At 41.6% G+C, this 21,431-nt stretch overlaps 1 long non-coding RNA gene across 2 annotated transcripts in view; it reads left to right on the forward strand.

Annotated features, from left to right (window-relative positions):
• LOC125461150 (uncharacterized) overlaps positions 1-21,431 on the forward strand; it is a 92,509-nt gene that overhangs the window by 35,224 nt on the left and 35,854 nt on the right. For both annotated transcript variants that reach the window (XR_009446874.1, XR_007249414.2), the window contains exon 2: positions 15,277-15,465. This is a non-coding gene — a long non-coding RNA (uncharacterized LOC125461150). The remainder of the gene's footprint in view (positions 1-15,276; positions 15,466-21,431) is intronic.

Genomic DNA, 21,431 nt, shown 5'->3' on the forward strand with positions numbered 1-21,431 from the left:
GAGAAAAATAAGACCGAGATGAACAATGTTAAAAAGACAAGCTTAAAGGCTTTTCTGAAGAAGGATCCCAACCCAAAATGTCAACTTTCCTGTTCCTCTGATGCTGCCTGGCCTGCTGTGTTCATCCAGCTCCGCACTGTGTTGTCTCTGACTCCAGCATCGACAGTTCTTACTATCTTGAAGCTTAGAGGCTTTGCGCCTTAACGCGCGGAGCATTTGCAATAAAGGGGATGAACTAACTGTGCAGATGGATGTAAACAGGTACGATTTAATGGGATTATAGAGACATAGCTTCAGGGTGACCAGGGATTGGAACTGAATGTCCCAGAGTATTCAGTATATAGGAAGGACAGACAAAAAGGAAAAGGTGGTGGAGTGGGATTGCTGGTTAAAGAAGAAATTAAATCAAGAGTAAGAAGAGATATTCGCTCTGACAATGTGGAGTCTGTATGGGTAGAGTTGAGAAATACCAACTGATAAAAAACATTAGTGGCTATCATATATAGACTCCCAAACTACAGTTGTGACTTTGGGACTAGCAGTAAACAGGAAATTAGAGATGCATGTGATAAGGGAATATCTATGATCATGGGTGATATTAATCTGCATATAGATTGGGCACATCAAATTAACCATAATGCCATAGAGGAGGAATTCCTAGAGTGCATACGGGATGGTTTTCTTAACTCATATGCGGAGGAACCAGCTAGAGAGCAGGCCATCTTAAAGTGGGCACTGTGTAATGAGAAGGGAAACACTGCCAGTCTTGCTGTGACAGAACCCTTGGAGATAAGTGACCATATCATGTTAGAATTTTTTTATCAATTGGAGCATGAGGTAGTTGATTCGGAGACTAAGGTGCTGAACCTTAATAAAGGAAACCACAAAAATCTGAGCCGTGAGTTGTCCTTAATGGACTGGGGAAAGTTACTTAAAGGAATAGGCAATGGCAAACATTCCTGTCTAGCACAAAAGCAAAATGAGTAAGCCGGCCAATCCATGGCTTACAGAGGAAATTAGAGACGGTATCCGATCCAAGGAAGAAGCATACAGACTGGCTAAGAAAATTAATATGTCTGAGAATTGGGAGCAGTTTAGAATTCAGCAAAGAAGGACCAAGGAATTGATTAAGAAGGGGAAAATACAGCACGAAAGTAAACTTGCAGGGAACATAAAGACTGATACTAAGAGTTTCTATATGTTCATGAAGAGAAAGAGATTGGTGAAGTTGAACATGGGTCTCCTACAGATAGAAATAGGGGAATGTTTAACAGGGGACAAAGAAATGACTAAGCAACTGAATACATACTTCCATCTACCTTCGCAAACAACGAACGTTAAGCAGATACCAGAAATGTTGGAGAATACAAGATTTAGTAAGAGAGAAGAATTTAGGGAGATCAATATTAGTAGAGAAATGGTGCTGGGAAAACCGATGGGATTGAAGTTGGATAAATCCCCAGGGCCTGATAACCTACATCCCAGAGTACTTAAGGAAGTGGCTGTAGAAATAATGGCTGCATTGGTGGTCATCTTCCAGGATTCTATAGACTCTGGAACAGTCCCTGCAGATTGGAGGGTGGCTAATGTCACCCAATATTCAAAAAGAGACTTAGAGAGAAAACAGGGAATTATAGGCCAGTGAGCCTAACATTGGTAGTAGGGAAATTTCTCAAATCCATTATCAAGGACTTTTATAGTGGAGCATTTAGAAAGCAGTGGCAGGATCAGACAGAGTCAGCTTGGATTTATGAAGGGGATATCATGCTTGACAAATCTATTGGAATTCTAAGAAGATGTAACTAGTAGAGTTGACAAGGGAGTGCCAGTCGACGTGGCATAGTTAGACTATCAGAAAGCATTTGACAAAGTCCTGCATAAGAGATTATTGTGCAAGATTAAACCACATTGGACTTGGGGAAGTGTATTGAGGTGGATCGAAAACTGGTTGGCTGAGAGGAGTAGAAATTAGTGTGTCCTTTTTTAATTGGCAGGCAGTAACTCGTGGGGTGGGAGAGGTGAACTGTGATGAGGATGCAGAGATCCTTCAGCATGATCTTGTCAAGTTGGGTGAGTGAGCAAATCTGTGGCAGATGCAATATAATTTGGATAAACGTGAGCTTATTCATTTTGGAAGCAAAAACAAGGCAGCTTACCTGAATGGTTGTAAATTGGGAGGGGGAGGGGGAAGTATGCAGCAGGACCTGGGCATCCTTGTGTACCCATTGTTGAAGGTAAGCATGCAGGTACAGCAGGCGGTAAAGGCAGCAAATGGTATGTTGGCCTTCATTGTGAGAGGTTTCGAGTACAGGAGCAGGGATGCATTATTGCAGTTATACAAGGCCTTGGTGAGACTGCACCTGGAATATTGTACGCAGTTTTGGTCTCCTTTTCTGAGAAAGAAAAGGGAGACTCAAGAGGGAGTGCAACAAGGGTTAACCAGGCTGATTCCGGGGATGGCGGGTCTGACATATGAGGAGAGAGTGTCTAGGTTAGGATTGTTTTCACTGGAGTTCAGACAAATGAGTGGAGGTCTCATAGAAACATATAAAATTTTAACAGGACTGGACAGGGTAGATGCAGACAGGATGTTCCTTGTGGTGGGTGTATCCAGAACCAGGCGTCACAGTGCAAGCATTCAGGGTAGACAACTTAGGACAAAGATGAGGAGAGATTTCTTCGCCTTAAGAGTGGGGAGCCTGTGGAATTCATTACTGCAGGAAGCAGTTGATACCGAAATATTGAATATATTCAAAAGGTGGCTAGATATTGCACTTGGGGTGAATGGGATCAAAGGTTGTAAGGTGTAAGCAGGATTAGGCTATTGAGTTGGATGATCAGTCATGATTGTGATGATTGGCGGAGCAGGCTCGAAGGGCTGAATGGCCTCCTCCTGCTCCTATCTTCGGTATTTCCATATTTATCCTGTGTATATAAGATCAGGAGGAGGACATTGAGAGACTTTGTACAAACGCAAAAATCCAAATAGCTCTCTTCTGTGAGAGAAAAGTAGAGAAAGATAGATCCAAACAGATGGAGTGTGTTTGGGGAAAAGAAGAAGACTGAGAAAGAAGGAGAGAAAGTTTCCATAATTCATGTTTTATCATGCCTTCAGCTCCATGTTTCCAACAGTTTTAAAAGCCATGTTATGTCGGACTTACCACAGTGCCAACCAACAAGGCAGACACAGCTCAAAAGAATCACCAGATTGTTTGCAAGCAAAAGAGAGACAGCAACACCTGGCAGCGCTAGAGAGACAGAGAGAGTGTGAGTGTGAGCTAATGTGCATGATGCGGGAGTGAGTCAGTACAAATGGACAGGCACGATAGGCTGAATGACCTCTTCAGCTTTGTAGTAAACCAGTGACATGAATAGATGAAAGAGGACTGTTCCCAGAACTGTGTAGTGGAGTTGCAACTGTTTCCAGGTCCTAACCATGCCCGCAGGATTCGGTGGGGGGTGATGGGGCAGGTTGGTGGAGTTGGGTGCAGGAAGGGCTGTGTTCAGTCACTGGTTGGCATTTTCACAAATGCCCCCGTTAACTGACATGGAGACAGGGTTTCCATCTGAGTAGCATGGCGAGCAGGCTCTAAAGAGAGGCCTTGCAGTTTGTGAGGAGCAGCAGGCAGTGATGGACATTAAAGTAGCAGAGAGGACATTTCATTATGGAAGCACACTTGATTCATCTTCTTTAAGAAAAGAAACAGCTTCCGGTTCTTGGCTGATGTGTTTAGGGTGGCGTGGGTGTTGGTTAACAGGGAGGTTGGGTTAGAGGTGGTGACAGGGAATCCCTGTTCAGGACAACCTGTGGTTCCACTTAAGCTAGGTGGACCTCTATGTCTCTGTGGAGCTGAACATCCAGCCCCCTTACTCGGCACACCCCTCACCCCCCTGCAACAAGAACTGCCTGCTGCAGGTTTCCCACCTCCACACATCAAAATAGGCCTTGCCTGTGAAGGCCAAACTTCAGCTTCATTTCATTGGCTTTAATGTGGCTCTTAATGAATCTAGTTGGCTATCCCCCTGCACCTCCCAAATGGAGGTGTCAAAATGACACCAAATCAGAAATGAGCATTTAATCTAACGCAGTACACTTCAGAACACTTTACAGCTGATGAGGTTCTCTTGAAGTGTGGCTACAGCTGTAGTGTAGGAAAGGCAACAGCCAATTTGTACTCAGCAAGCTCCGAGATACTGTAATGTGATATTGGTCAGATAAACTCATTTCAAGTTGCTGGTTGAGAGGTAAGTTTAGGATGATTTCACTGTTTATTGATCAGATAATTGAGTAACATTCACGTCACATGAATGCCTGGCGGAATCCTTTCCCTTCAAGAGAAAAACTGGCCATCTAACCTTGATATTCAATGATATTACCATTAGTGAATCCCTCACTATTGACATTTTAGGATTATCACTAACCAGAAACTGAACTGGATCTGCAACTAAATACTATGGTTACAACAGCAGGTTGGAGATCAGTTGATTGGGACCCCATCTACCCACCTTTAATATTCACTCTTCTCACCTCTGATGCTCAATACCAGCAGTGTGTGCCACCTAAAAGATGCTGAGCACAAATTCACTTCCAACATTACTTTCCAAACTCATGACCACTTCCATCTAGAAGGGCAAGGACAGCAGGTACATGGGAACACCACCCCCTGCTAGTGCCCCTCCAAGCTACTCACCAGCCTGACTTGAAATGAGATAACTTTTTCTTCATTGCCATTGAGTCAAAATCCCAGAATTCCCTTCCCAACAGCACTGTGGGTGCTCTTATTGCTCAAGGGCTCCAACAGTTCAAGGAGGCTGCTCGCAACTGCCTTCCCAAGGGCAACGATGTATGTATGATAAAGGCTAACCAAGCCAGCAATGCCCACATCCCATGAATGAATATAAAATAAAAGTCCTGTGAAAGCCTTTCCTTCCACTTGAGAGGGCAGATGGACCTTCTTTTGATGAGTCAACCTGAAGACAGCAGCTCCAACAGTGCAGCCATCTCACAATGTACAGAGGAGTGTCAGCCCCAATTACATGGTCCAGTATCTAGGAGGGGAGTTTGAATCCACCAGCTTCTGATTCAAAAGTGATGTTGCTGCCTTGCAGCTAAGGCTGACAATCAGAACACGTAGCAATGAAAATAATTGATAGGAAGTACTTACAGAAGTACTGGATATGTAATAAATGCTGGCCTAGCCAGCAAAGCCTACATTACACAAACGAATATAGATATATATATTACTGGTCAGTCTCAAATGGATTTGTTCATGGTCCACTGGAAAATACATTCATTACTATACTCGTCTTCATATCACTATATTGAAATATCTGTCTGATTTCCTCCGTTTTCTCCTCCTTTTCTGTTCTTTGCTTAACTCATTTTCCTTCTATTTTCTGTCTTATTCACTTTCTCTCTATTTCTCTCTCTTCTTTCATGTTTTGTGGGAAGTAGGAATGATATGGCCCAGTGCCCATTTCTGTTGTACTTTTTCCCTCTAACCTTCACACTACCCTTACCCAATCCTGTAAGTCCCTTATTCCCTTCAATATCACTATTTCTTTTCCACTGAGCTTTGCACTCAGTTCCTGTATTCTCTCTATCCATCTCTTGCAGTGGAAATCACCTGGCCTTAACCTTTCAGCCAATCCAGTGGCTCTACTCAGTCAGAGATAATGGGAACTGCAGATGCTGGAGAATTCAAGATAACAAGGTGTGAAGGTGATAATGGGAACCGCAGATGCTGGAGAATCCAAGATAATAAAATGTGAAGCTGGATGAACACAGCAGGCCAAGCAGCATCTTAGGAGCACAAAAGCTGATGTTTCGGGCCTAGAATCGTCAGCTTTTGTGCTCCTGAGATGCTGCTTGGCCTGCTGTGTTCATCCAGCTCCACGCTCTACTCAGTCACTTTGTGTTTACATACCTCTCTCTTATCCACTCTCTCATTCCTTTCCGGACACGTCCTCTCAAATACCTTTCTTCTCCTAAAGTAGGGGCAGACTGACCAGAAGGTCTGCCTGAGTACTGAAGATTTTAAGGCTTTTCATCCTCACACAGATCCACACCTATCCACATGACTCTTCCATGTCAATGCATGATAGCAACTATTATCTATGGCCCCTTGTGCGGTCCATTACAACTCAATGCCGTCTCATGTCCATATCTACAGCAAGCAGAATGTACCTAATGAATGAACCATACAACAAGGGCATGTGTAGAATTGTTAAGAGAAAAAGAATCATTCGTTCACAAATCATCTTTTGAAAACAAGCTGTTCCTGCAATCTTATAAAAGTGTCAATCAAATAGATCATTAATGTAACAATAACAGAGACTACAAACAATTCACACTCTTGTCCAAGTAAACATTAAATATTGGGAAAAAAATTCTGGAGTCTTTGACAAAGTACTGTTATATATCTTTTATGTAGATGACTAGATAGCACAACATAAATATGACAAGTGCTTTATCCCAACCTTGTAAATATTTAGCTTAGGAAATTGAGCCAGATAAAGAGAACACATTGTGGAATCAGGATATTTTCACACTACTAGGATTGTGTTCTTCCATTGTCAAGTCATCATGTTGACAGCATAGTGTCCTCGTTCCCCTCTGTCCTCTTGGACAACTTTTGAGGAAGCTTATTTAATCCTTGGTAAACATAATTTGTACTTGAACATCTAAAAGTTATGTGCAGGAATATGTTGATGAACATTTTAATGGATTGATTATTGTTAAAAATGAGCTGGAAGCACTCAGCAGGTCAAGAACTCAGTATTCAAAAGCACTCACAACTCTGCTGCTGTTTTACCGACAAATGCAAAAAAAAAGCTGCAGAGATATCAATACAATAAAAGTAGAGTACTCCAGGTAGTGGAGATATGAAATAAAAATTGAAAGTTCTGGAAAAATGCAGTAGAGCAGATGTGAACACAGGAACAGGAGTAGGTCATTCAGCCCCACTATTAAATCAAATCGTGGTTTATCATCAACCGCAATGCAACTTTTCCATACTTTCTACATTACCTTTGATGTCATTAGTCTCCATAAATCTATAGATAACTGTCTTGAACATGCTCAATGACAAAGCTACCACTGTACTTTGGATAGAGAATTCCAAAAATTCACTGAAGATATTCCTTCTCATCTCAGTCATGGCCTGCCTATTATCCTGATATTACATCCCCAGGCTTTACTCTCAACAACCTGGAGCAACAGTTTATCTATTTCTACTCAGTCACAACTGGTATGAATTTTGTGAGTTTCGATGAAATCAGCCCTGATTCTTCAAAATCTTTAAGGAATACAGACCCAACCTCCTTAATTCATCTCTATAAGACAATCCCACCATTCAAGGGGTAAGTGTGGTGAACCTCCATTGTACTCCCTCTCTGACAATTATATTTCTCCTGTACATAATAAAACATGCACATAATATGCCATGTGAAGTCTTACCAAGGCTTTGTTGGAAGTATACAATACATTTTTACTCCTGTGCTCAAATCCGCTTGCAATGAAGGTCATTTACCTTCCTAATTGCTTACTGCACATGCATGCTCACTTTGAGTGATTTAGATTCCCTACAGTGTGGAAACAGGCCCTTTGGCCCAACAAGCCCACACCGCCCCTTGAAGCATCCCGCCCAGACTCATCCCCCTATAACTCACGCATCCCTGAACACTACAGGCAATTTAGCATGGCCGATCTACCTAGCCTGCACATCTTTGGACTGTGGGAGGAAACCGGAGCATCCGGAGGAAACCCACACAGACACGGGGAGAATGTGCAAACTCCACACAGACAGTCGCCTGAGGCTGGAATCGAACCCGGGTCCCTGGGACCGTGAGGCTGCTGTGCTAACCACCTAGCCACCATGCCACCCTTGTTATGAACAAGGAAGTTCCTTTTGGAACACCCACTCTTCCTAGCTTCTCACCATTTAAAGAATAGTGTGTCTTTCTGTTTTTTTTTTCTCTTACCAATTTAATGAACTTGTCCTTTAATGCAAATGTGATTCCACATCCTTTACCTTTTTGCCTATCCATCCTACATGCCAATCAAGGGTATCAAGCTCATTTGCCTATTGATGGTGTCTTACTCCTTGTTTTATAAATTCCAAATCAGAAATGCAATTAACCTCAGTTTGATTCCAAATAAGCCACACTGCTAATGACCAACTCAATGGATAATGCCTGTCTCCTCAATTAGTTCCATCACTGATTGAACCTTGTCAGTACTTGGATCAGGTTACCATCACCATCCTGGGATGCATGTTTTTAACAACTTTCCCGCCTAAAGTGGAATTTAGTTTTGTCGACTGGCATGGAGAGCTGGCAAGAATCTTACTTTGCCCTTTATTGATAAAGCCCATTACTTTAAGTGCTAATCAGGCATTTAACTGGGCAGCAGTAAGCCGTTCCTCAATCAAGGACCCCACAATGAAAACTGCTAGCCAACCAGATACAGGCAATAAAATGTGAGGCTGGATGAACACAGCAGGCCAAGCAGCATCTCAGGAGCACAAAAGCTGACGTTTCGGGCCTAGACCCTTCATCTGATGAAGGGTCTAGGCCCAAAACGTCAGCTTTAGTGCTCCTGAGATGCTGCTTGGCCTGCTGTGTTCATCCAGCCTCACATTTTATTATCTTGGAATTCTCCAGCATCTGCAGTTCCCATTATCTCAGATACAGGCAACTTGTCCTTGCTCAGTAGTGCCACCAGACAAGTGATGGCTGCTATCTTTATTACATGTAGCTGAGGCTCAGGGTCACTCAGGGACCCAGGTACATGTGATTAAGTATGGCATGACGATAGAGGGACAGGGAAATGGGAAATTGGCAGCAGGGTTAAGTATTCTCAGCTCACTTCCCATCCAATACAAAGTCCCTCAATTATACATTGATCAAGGCGTTCCCGCCTGCCTTGGGAGTCTGCAAGCAACTCATTCGGGATTTCCATTTTGACATTCCTATAGTGTGAGTAACCTCATCCACTGCTGAGTAAATACCATCTGCCGTGAGGTAGAGTTATTAATTGACCACTAAATGGCCTTAATTGGCAGCATTTAATTGAGCTTTTCCAGCAACTTTGTTTTTGTTGTTAATTGGCAGCAGGGTGAGTAGCTGGGATTGGTGTTGAACATTGTACAATCATTAGTGTACGCTCTAACATCAGCTCATACAATAGAGGGAAGGTCATTGATGAAGCAATTGCAGGTGGTTGGGTCTAAGACATTTCCTTGAAGAATTTCTGCAGTGATGTCGCAGTACTGTGATGATTGACCTTAAACACTTACAACTATCCACCTTTGTGCTAATCTGAGTCTAGCTAAGACAGAGTTTTCCCCTCCAGTTTTCCACTGGGATTGCAATGCCACACTAGGCCAAATGCTGCCTTGATGTCAAGGATGATCATCTTCATTTCCCTTCTTAAGTTCTTGTAATGAAATTAGGGCTGAGTGGCCCCGGTGGAACCCAAACTAAGCATCAGTGAGAATGTTATTGTTAGATAAACACAACTTCATTGCACTAGATATAATACTTCCAGTTACTTTGTTGATGATTAACGATGAATGACTGATGGGACGGTAATTGAAAGGTTCAGATTTATACTGCTTCTTTTAGACAGGACTTATCTGAGAAAATTTATACATTGCTGGTAGATGGCAGGATCATAGCTGTACTGAGACAGTCTGACTGGGTATGTGGCTAGCTCTGCAGCATAAGCCTTCAGTACGTTACGATCCCAACTGATGTTACTACTGCTTACGGCAGATCCCAGAGTCAAATTTGCTTCAGTGAATCAAATTTTGTCACTTTCTAAAATTAACACAACAGTCTTTCATTGAAACTTAAGGGCATAAAGCTACAAACTAGGTTTTTAAGCAATAAACTAGAAGTTTTTTTAAACAAAAGAAGTAAAAATAAAATGAAACAAACCAAACTAACTAACTAAATATAGCACAGTTTGAAAGATTTCAGCACACTCAGCAATCAAAGATGGACTCCTAGCTTGGTAATAATTGTAGTGTGCAGGATATGCCAAGCCCTGATGTTACAGATTCTGTTTGAATAAAACTCTGCTGATGGCCCATAGCACCTAAGGCCCAGTTTCAAGTGTTTTATCTGTTCAGCCTCCATATAATATTACACAGTCATAGTGCCACACACAATTTGAGGGAGGGTTTCCTAAATAGGCAGGCTCCATTGTCACAATAACTGAGCAGTGTTCTCTCCTACCAATTCTGTCACAGACAGATGCATCTGCAACAGATAGTTAGTGAAGACAAGGTAAAGTAGGATTTCCCTTGTTATTGATTCTCTCACCATCCACCGCAGGCCCAGTGTAGCAGCTATGTCCTTTAGAATTTGGCCAGCTGGTCAAAAGTGGTGTGAATGAGCCGTTCTTGGTGATGGAAGTTACAGTCCTCACTCAGATGCATTCTATCCCCTTAGCACCCTCAGCACACCACTTCTCTGTGATGTTCAACACAGAGGAGAACTGGTTGATCAGCTGGGACCAAGGGGTTGTGGAGAGGGAGGTGGGAATGAGTAGAATTTCTCCTTGGCTGTTTTATACGATGCCATGAGACCTCATGGAGACCAAAGTGAATGTTGAGGACCCCAGAGGTAACTTGATAACACTGTACCACCACCTCTGGTGGGTCTGTCCTGTCAGTGGAACAGGGATGGTGATGGTAGTGTCTACAACATTGTCTGTAGATACAATTCCACAACAGTAATTATGTATGTGGGAAAGCTCTCCCAATTTTGGCAGAAGCATCAGTGCTTTGCAGGGTTAACTCAGCTGCGACCATCTTTCGTGCCTTGATCAAAGCTGGTGGTCCATTTGGAGTTGATCCTTTTATCAGACTTTGCAGTAGCTTGATACAACTGAGTGATTTGTGAGACCATTTCAGAGGCAATCACATTGTTGTGCCCCATGAGACCAGCCTAGGCAAGAAAGGCAGATTTCCCTCCCTAAAGTGAAAGATGGGCATCAGTGAATCAGATACATTTAACAACAATAAATAAATATTTCATGACCACCATTAGGCTATCATTTGAATCCAGATTTAGGATTTACCAGTCTAGTGACAATACCATTATGCCTCTTCCACCCTTCAGTGTTCTGATGGTACCAACATCTCCCTTTTCAGTAAAATGTTATCCACTACGTAAGATGACCTTGTTAAGCCTGACCTTACTCCATAACCTTGTAAAGCTGATAAATTGCAAGTCAAAGCTCAGTGAGCACGATGGTAGGAGGAATTTAACTGAGGAAATGTGATGCTGTAAGGTGATAGCTCCCATGGGAAGCTTTGGAACTTTATTTTAAATGAAGGAAAAGCAACATACTCTAAATGCTGGAGAAATGAAATTTTTTAAAAATCACAATTACTAGAAATATTCAACAGAGCTGGTAGCATCCATGGAGAGAAAAGCAGTGTTGATATTTAGGTTGCAGGTTTTACACTAGAAAATGAAGGCTGTTTGTACATTCCAAAACCGAAAGCTTCAATTCTGTTTTTTTTTTCCTCGCTTGTACATTTAAGGGGACTTTTGGACAGGGAAGCAACAATTCTGAATAATTAATGAACACTCAACTGTAAGTTTTTGGACAAAAAGTGGAACTGAAAACATCTTGAACAATTGAGTGGAAATGTTCAAGCACTCAATTCTTGTGTTTCAGAATTGCCAAGAAATGCCGTTAAGTTGATGCTGCAGATGACTGGATTTTGAAATAAAATCAACAGTGCCCCTCTGAGACCTTAAATATTGAGAGTCTTCTGTGTATCAAAAATGATGACTCAGCTCATAGCCTTTCCAGATATCTCCACTTTCTGCTGCCTGCGTCATGGCTAAAATTACTGGAAGGGAATCAATCAGCACCATCAAAGCTTTCTTCCGTTGCCACCAGTTTATGAGTATCAATCTGCACAGTCAAACAACTCAATGACAATAATGGTGTAGTAGAAATAACAGGAAAGTGATTGTTGCTATTTTTGTAAATGTGACCTTTAAGTTGGCATTTATAACTAAACATTCCCTGTGACCAACCATTTCATTCAAACATAACGTATTCATTTGTATGTCAAGCTGGAGCAGCTTAATAGTGTGCATACAGTGGCATTTCATTTGTCTGTGTGGGGAAGAGCACTGATAACTACATGGAGACAGCCCTTACAGTCGCTTATATTTGTGCATATTATTTTGTTCCTTAAAACCTTGGCTCATATTTTAGAAGGTTCTTTTTGTTGCTCATAAGATGCCTAAACTGGCAGTGACTTGGCTTTCTTTCTCTTCTTAAATCTACATGAATTGTGAGTATCACTGGCAAATCCAATTTTTATTGCCCATTCCTAACTGCCCTTGAGAAAGTGGGAGTGAACTGCCTACTTAAAGCACTGTAGTTCTTGCATTCACACAGCATTGTTAGGGAATTCTTGGGTTTTAGTGCTGTGACAGTGAAAGAACAATGGTATATTTCCAATCAGGGTGGCAAATGACTTACAGAAAAATTGACAACTTGTAGTGTTTCCACAGTTTCCTGCCCTAGCTATTCTTGGTTGCAGTATGGGGAAATGTAGTCAAAGAAACCTTGGTCAGCTGCTAAAGGCATTAATTAGTACACACTACTTTCAGGGTAATGGTAGCCTTACATGAACTTACTATTGTGACAAGCAGCTACTATTTATCAAAAATGATAATGTTCTGGAATAAGGTCAACACTTCCATTGTTTATATTTTTCCCTCAAAATCTTCTTTACCAGAATCTCAAAATGATGGGATTTTAAATTTATTCTGCATTGAAAACAGCCACAAGGATAATGATGCAGAATGAACCAACTCTGGTTTAAAGAACATCAGCAGCCTGCCAACATTGATTGCTTGTGAATTTAAACAACAGTGGCTGCACTTCTCAATAGGAGGCCAAAGTTCATTTAAAGCTACCACACATAAAGGCAGTGTGTAGTAATTAATGCTTTAAATCCAAAATCAAAAATACTGCAGAAATCTGAAATAAGAACCAAAATACTGGAAAAACCCAGCATCTGCAGAGAGAAATAGAGTTAACCTTGCATGTCTATGACTTTTATTCTATTTAAAACCAGACTGTACCTATTAGTAGGGAAGTGCATTCTGTTGAGAGGATTGGGGAAGAGAACTTAATCAGCAGGGAGAGCTCAGAAAAATGGCACCACTAGCCAGATGGTGTGATCCAGTTCTTAATGCAGCATTGCTGCAGGAAATCACAGGAGAGAGGTCCCCTTCTGTTAAGACCAGGATGCTGCCCAGACAGTCATCAAGCAGGCAGTGAGAGTAGGTAGCCATCGGTGTCAATCTCACCAGGCTGGCTGCAATAACCTGGATGCAGTAGCTCAAACCCTGCCTGAGTAGGCGAGGTGAATGTATGCATCATTACATGGATTTTTGCAAGTTAAACAGTAACTTCACACGTTGCCCTACTTACCACATCGCCTTTCCTCTTTTCCCAACAATCTCCACCAAACATCATGCACACTTGTCATTTAGAAGCCAATCTGAGACCCATAGGACAACCACAGACCAGTCAGTCTAACCTTAATGGTGGAGAAACTATTGGAAGCAATTCTGAGGAACAGAATTAATCCACACTCGGAGAAGCTAGCATTATTCAAGAACAGTCAGCATGGTTTTCTTAAGGGGAGATCATGTCTGATTAACGTGATTGAATTTTTTGAAAAGGTGACCAAGTGTGTGGACGAGGGCAATGCATTTGATGTAGTCCAGTCGGGCTTCAGCATGGCCTTTGATAAGGTCCCACGTGGAAGACCGATATCGAAGATAAGAGCCAATGGAATCCAAGGAAATTTGACTGAATGGACCCAAAATTGACTGATGGACAGGAAGCAGAGGGTGATGGTTGAGGGGTATTTTTGTGACTAGAAGCCTATCTCCAACGGGATTCTGCAGCAATGGGTTTTGGAACCCTTGCTTTTTGTGGTGCATATAAACCATTTAGACTTGAATGTAGGATGATTGATCTGTAGATTTGTGGAAGAGGAGGGGCTATGCAATCCCCTCTACTTTTTTCTGCGTATAAACTGACGTTTTCCCAGCCACCACCAGTTCTAAGAAAGGGTCACCAGACCTGAAACATTAACTCTGTTTTTCCCTCCACAGATGCTGCCAGACCTGCTGAGCTTCCCCAGCAATTTTGTTTTCCTTCCTGTTTTACAGCATCCGCAGTTCTTTCGGTTTTTACTTGTCTTTATTAGCTTGGGCATGGATGTTAAGAGCAGAGAGTTGATGTTGGAATTGTATAAAATGTTGGTTAGACCACAGCTAGAGTATTGTGTGCTGTCTGGAAACCACATTATTGGAGGGATATGATAGTGCTGATTGTGAAGGTGCAGAGGAAATTTACCAGGATGCTGGCTGGACTGGAGAATTTTAATTATGAAGAGAGATTGATTAGACCAGGGTTTTTTTTACTTATAGCAGAGGTGGCTGAAGGAGTTCAGGATGAGATCTTTAAAATTATGAAGGACATCATCAGGGTAGGTGGGAGGATGCATATCCCCTTGGTGAAGGGATCAATCACCAGCAGACATAGATTTAAGACAAGGGGCAGGATATTTAGAGGGGATATGAGGAAAATGTTTTCACCCAGAATGAAATGGGAATGTGAAACCCACTGCCTTTAAGGGTGGTAAAGGCAGTAACCCTCATAACCTAAAAGTATTTAGATTTGCACTTATAATGCCAAGGCACACAGGACAACGGACCGAGTACAGGAACATAGGATTAGAATTGTTAGATGGTTGTTTGTGAATGGCGCAGACTTGATGGGCTGAAGGGCCTTTTTCTAGACTGTAGTCCTGTTTGACAGATTCTATGACACATCACACAGCCAGGCACACAATGCTAGCTACTCAACTGTGACAGGCATATCATCTACACATATTGCACCACACTTTCTGAAATCCTTTCCTCTCTCTAGCAGGACAACATGGCTCATATTATGAGGCAGCATCACTGAAGGGTTAGGTTTAGGAGACACATGTATAATTGCAATCCCTCACCACCATCCCCCAGCCCGGTGGTGGAGGACACTTTGCTCACCATTTTTGATGCAGCATTATTGAGAATATGATGGTACGACCCTATCGCATGTACTTTTTCACCTCCCACACCCTGTTATGATTGGCTAGCTGCACGTGGTGTATGTATGCACCAGCTCCCTACTTCCCTCACCCAACTCAACACCTCTGTTCTCATTTTTTTTAGATAGCCAAGAATTGCCACTTGGCCAGACATGGAATGGGAGACTGAAGCTTGAAAGGAACAAGACGTTATTGAAGAAGAAATACTTAATCTGAAGCTTATTGTCAACATGTTGAGATAACAGCTTCAAGATGGGATCTGCGCATGGAGAGGGACCACATGTTAGTTGCTTGTAGCTATGCCAGGGATAAGGTGGGTGCCAGTTCATAAGAAGGTAAGGACAGACAAAAGTATTACTACAGAGGACTCAGGTGAGATCTCAATGGGACATCATTCTGTACCCAATATTGCTGGGATTTTGTGCAGGCCTGTGGGAATGCAAGTTTTGGTCTCAAAGGACGATGTCAGTGTCTAGCAGTCAGTCTGGAACAACGGTAGACTAACACAGAATGACAGCATGATGACTGTTGCCAGGTTAGTGATCACCTACCTGTTGTGCTGAGTACAGTCACACACAAACCATACATGCAGCAAGTGGCAACCTTGGCATTTCCAACAAATCTCACATGTGCAGGGATTGGAATTATTGCCAGACCATTAGTCCAGAAACCCTGGTAATGTCCCAGGATCTGGGTTTAAATCCTGCCATAATTAAATTTCAATTCAAAAAAATCTGGAATTCAGTCTGATGATGACCAGAAAGCCATTATTAATTATTCAGGAAAAGAAGAATCCATCTTTAGTGAAGGAAATCTGCCATCCTCACCTGGTCTGACCTGTATGTGACTCTAGGCCCACAAAAATGTGGTTGACTCTTACCTACCTTCAGGCCAATTAGGCATGGGCAATAAACGCAGGACTTGTCAGCTATACTCAAATACCACATGAATAATAGAGAAAAAAATCTTAGCACACATGAACACATGTGAATGCAAAAGATCAATATTCTGAATGAGCCATTTTGTATTCTGTACATTTCACTCTGTTTAAGAGAGATCACATTAAACTCGCCTCCCCTGGCAGACAGAGTCCCTGAACCTCTTTGAAGAATTGTGGACAGTAAACTAGGAAATGTTGCCGGTTCCAACTTGGTTGGACACTGATGCAAAGGTTTTCAGGGCTACAGTCACTTTAGCTGCTTTGGCAGTAAATCTTTACTCTGATCTGAGGCAATTGGTCTGGATCAAATCAACTCAAAGTGCCCATCTTATTTGTGAATCAAGGATAGCCCATTCACTGCTCCTGGTTTGTGTGGAGTTAAGAGAAATGTTTCCAGAATGGTGTTCAACGTTTCCTCCTCTTCACCCCCTCTCATTCTCTTTCATCCAGCAGCTTGTTCTCCTCTTCACTGAATCTGCACCATCATTCTCTCACTCTGCGACCCTACAGAGACGATTCTTATAGCCCCAAGACTAGAGCAAGACCTGTGCGCCCGAGCCTTTGCAGTCACAATCAATGCCTTCTCCCCATGAAGCACCAATCCCTATTGACTGCACCAACTTCTCAACTCTCAGCATTTCCACAAATTTAAACAAAACTGCTAGAAATCAATCAGCAACTTACCTGAAAATTGGTGATGATCAATTTAAGTAGCATTGATGAAGTGAGTCTGTCTTGCGTCAAAACATTCAATAGTCTGAGCTTAAGAAATGTTGTTAACTACAGGCAAAATTCAAAAATGTTAGCATTAACTGATGTACTGATCTGTCTACTCTGCAGATTTCCATTGCATGCTCCTAAAATAACCTACGAAAATCTGCTGGTAAGATGGTATAGCATTGGGTACAACAGAACTGTTGGCAAGCAGCATGGACACCATTTGCACACCTCATAGCACCTATGGGGCAAAAGCTGTTGCCACTATGGAACTGATTTCCATCCTCATTTTTGGCTTTCTTCTACAACATATGCCCTAATTATTGACAGTCACCATCTCTTAGGGCAGGGCAGATCATGTCCTACTGACCTAGCTGAATTTTTTGAGAAGGTAACGAAGGTGATCGATGAGGGTGTTGTTTACCAGGATTTTAGTAAGGCTTTTGACAAGGCCTCTCATGGTAAGCTCAACCAGACAATTAAGATGTACAGGATCTATGGTGACCTAGCCACATGCATTCGGAATTCACTTGCTCATAGAAGGCAGAGGGTAGTGGTGGAAGGGTATGTTTCAGACTGGAGGTCCGTGACTAGCGGTGTTCCAAAGGGACCTATACTGGGGCCTTGCAGTTTGTGATATATATAAATGACTTGGATGAAAATGTAGACAGGTGGGCTAGTAAATTTGCAGACAGTACAAAGATTGGTGAAGTTGTGGATAGTGTAGGAGGTTGACAAAGGATACAATGGGATATAGATCAGTTGCACATATGGATAAAGAAATAGCAGATGGAGGTTAATCCGGGTAAGTGTGAGATGATGCACTTTAGGAGATCAAATGTTAAGGAAAAGTATACAGTTAATGGCAAGACCCTGAGCAGCATTGATGTGCAGAAGGATCTTGGGGTTCAAATCCATAACTCCCTGAAAGTAGCCAAACAAGTACATAGGGTGGTAAAGAAGGCATGTGGCATGCTTGCCTTATTGATTGGAGAATTGAGTACAAGAGCCAGGATGTCATGTGGCAGATTTATAAGACTCTGGTTAGGCCACACCAAGAGTATTGTGTTCACTTCGGGGTCGACACATTACAGGAAAGATGTGGAGGTTTTGGAAAAGATGCAGAAGATGTTTACCAGGATGCGGCCTGGATTAGAGGGTATGAGCTACAAGGAGAGGCTAGAAAAACTCGGGCTGTTTTCTCTGGTGTGGCAGAGGCTAAGGGGAGGCTTGATAGCAGCCTATAAAATTATGAGATGCATAGATGGGGTGGACAGTAAGAATCTTCTTCCCAGAGTTGAAATGCCGAATACAAGGGGTATGCATTTAAGGTGAGGGGAGTAAGTTCACAAAACATGTGAGGGGCAAGTTTTTAACACAGAGAGTGGTAGGAGTCTGGAACATGTTGCCAGGGTTAGTGATGGAAGCAGATACGATAGGAGCATTTAGAGGACTTTTAGATAAGCATGTGAATATGCAAGGAATGGAGGGATATGGACCAAGGGCTGGGAAAAGGGGTTAGTTTAATTTGGTGTCATGTTCAGCACAACATTGTGGTCTGAAGGACCCATTCCTGTACTGTACTGTTCTATGTTTGATGTTCTACATGGCTTTTCTGAAAGCCCAGACTTTGCATCGCCAAGCCATTATTTGAATTATCTTATTACATCTGTTACATTTTCCAACCATGGCAATAACATATATTAAGGTGCTCAGCCTTTTACTGAAGTGGTTTGTGTATGAAACGAGTGCAGAACTCTAATGGACATCGATAATTGCATTCATTTACAAGGTGTGCAATAAGTATTTTCTTTCTGATATATATTAATAATTAACTGACAAATATTCATATTTTATAGCTACAGAATTAAAGGGACATCATTGTGCTTTGTTGATTCCAATCTAAAGCAATCTTCTCTGGGTTCAAGAGAGAGAATCCTCTCCCTGCTCATTTTGTAGTCACCCCTGCTGTGTCAATCTGGATTTGTTGAGAACAGTGTCAATTGTTGGTTTCTACGGCTCAGAAGCTTGCCAACGTTCATGCATGGCACTCATGGAGGATAATATCTTAGATGAAAATCTTTAGGGCTCACATCAGTTTGTCAGTCATTCTGTTTGGTAAGGGAGTGAGAAACTGGGAAAGAAAAATGAATGTGCACATCCTCTCAGTTTGAATGAATTGTGAGAGGGAATAGCATTACAGTATAAAATGAAATGCTGACCCCTAAAAATATCATCCAGGAAGAAGGAGTATACATTTTAGTACATGCATCTAATCATACCCAACCAAGGAAGAGAAGCTTCATTTAACCAGTTTTGTTTCCCATTTGCCACACAATCCCTTCAGTATTTTCTGAATCCATTCTAATTGCATGTTCTGAATAAGGTTAGAGCTCTAAAAGTAGTTAACATGAAATTGGAAGCAGCTCTTTTCTTTTTGGCTGTGGAATCTCACATACTGGAACTTGGATTGAGGCTTTCAATTTCATTTCATATTGGATTCCTCAAGCCAGCACAGAAAATATTCATCCCATCAGTGGTTACACAATGCTCTAGCACTTAAAGGCTGGTGTCCAGTGTTTCTGATCACTCCAAATATTTTTTAAAAAAAAACAATCTTGCAGTAATAAAATTAATCTGGATGGGTTCAATTTTGGAAAAATCAAACAATGAAAAGAATGACAATACAGGTGATGCCCTAGATCTGTATGGGTTTAAATTAAAAAGTCAGGTTATCCATTGTCTTCTTTGTTATAGTTCTTTAAAATTAAATGTATATTGGACTACAACTCCATTCAAGCAGTTGCAGTTTTCATGTGTTACCAGTCATTCCTTGGTAGTTCTTTTTCGATCATTGCAGGTAGTGTATTCTTAATGGTGAATTAACAGCTCTGGATAGCCAAGCTGCTACCCAAAATGTATCATGCAAGATGGATTAACTTTTTTCTTAAATCACTGAGCTTTTAAAATATAAACTTTATGTATCAAAAACCGTGAAGACAAGTGGGTACTTTATAGTTGTTGCTTGATATTCTCTGCTTTATTAGCAATTCCTGTACAACTCCAAATAGTTGTGCTAAACTTTGGAAAATACTGAGATGGGAGAAATGTGTCACTGGAAGTCATGTTATAGTAAGGAGACTGGATACGTTCTACATGCTTAGAGATGCTGCCCAAAAATGGGATATTAGAGTGGAGATAAATTTCATGATGCTAAAGACTCCCTTCTATATTAGCATTGACCTGTCAGTTGCAGAGTATAAGTTGGCTGAAGGTGGCTGCCACTATCCTCTTTGAGCGTAAGAAACTGCTTGGTCTTGTGTAGTAGGGGGAAGACACTTCCTGGTCTAACTCGAAGAGTCTCTTGTTGTTAACAAGATATGTTATTGCATGTAAGCAACCAGTTACAGGTTATGTTTATCTGATGGACATCATTACGCACTTTTCAAGGAGGATCTGATATTAGGTCCCACTCTTTTGAAATACTAATCTGTTCTGCCCACCAATTTGCTAGTGATTTGTTCAAGTTTGCTGATGACAAAATATTAGGCAGCATTGTAGACAGTGTGGATGACAGGATGTGGATAGATTAAGTGAATTGACAAAGCTGCAGGAGATGAATTTTATTATTAGCAAGTCTGAGGCTATCCATTTCGGACCGAAAAAGGATGGGTCAGGGTATTTTTAGAAGGCACAAAGTTAAATACAATGTATGGCAACAAGACTTAGGGATCGCAGGTGCTTAGTTCTTTGAAATACCATAAACAGGTACAGAAAATAGTTAAGAAGGCTAATGGAATGGTGGACTTCATACCCAAAGGACTGGAATATAAAGATCTAGGCATTATACTGCAATTATTCAAAACCCTAGTTGGACCCAACTTAGAGTATTATGAGCAGATCTGGGCACCACATCTTAGGAAGGATGCTTTGGCACTGGAGGGAGATCAATACTTGTTTAAAAGGATGATATCTGGACTTCAGGGGTTAAGTTATGAGGAGAGATTAGACAAATTAGGCCTTTATTCCCTACAGTTTAGATGGTTAAGGGATGAGCTAATTGTGGTTTTTTGGATATTAACAGCGAAAGACAGAGTAAATAAAGACAAACTATTTCCACTGGTTAAAAATGCTAGAACGAGGTGCATAGTCTAAGGATTATGGCCAGGCCATTCAGGAGTGACATTAGAAAGCACTTCTACATGTAAAGAGCAGTGGAGTGGCACTCTCTTCATCAAATGGGGATTGATGCTAATTCAATTGTTAAATTCAAATCTGAGGCAATTTTAGTTTTTATTAATCAAAGGTATCAAGGGATATGGGCCCAAGACAGGCATATGTAGTTAGACTACTGGTCAGCCAAATCAGCCATGACCTTATTGAATGGCAGAACAGGCTTGAGGGGTTGAATGGCTTACTCCTGTCTCTGTACTTCCATGTAGAAGCAGAATTGGGCCATTTGGCCAGTCAGTCTGATTGACATTCAATGAGATCGTGGCTGACCTGATAGTGCTTAATTCCATCTACCTGCCTTAACTCCAAAACCCTTGATTCTCTTACTGATTAAAAACATCTGTCTATCTTATCCTTAAATCTATTTAAGCCTCAATAGCCCTTCTGCA

The sequence above is a fragment of the Stegostoma tigrinum genome, chromosome 18 (assembly GCF_030684315.1).
Source record: "Stegostoma tigrinum isolate sSteTig4 chromosome 18, sSteTig4.hap1, whole genome shotgun sequence".
Taxonomy (NCBI): domain Eukaryota; kingdom Metazoa; phylum Chordata; class Chondrichthyes; order Orectolobiformes; family Stegostomatidae; genus Stegostoma; species Stegostoma tigrinum.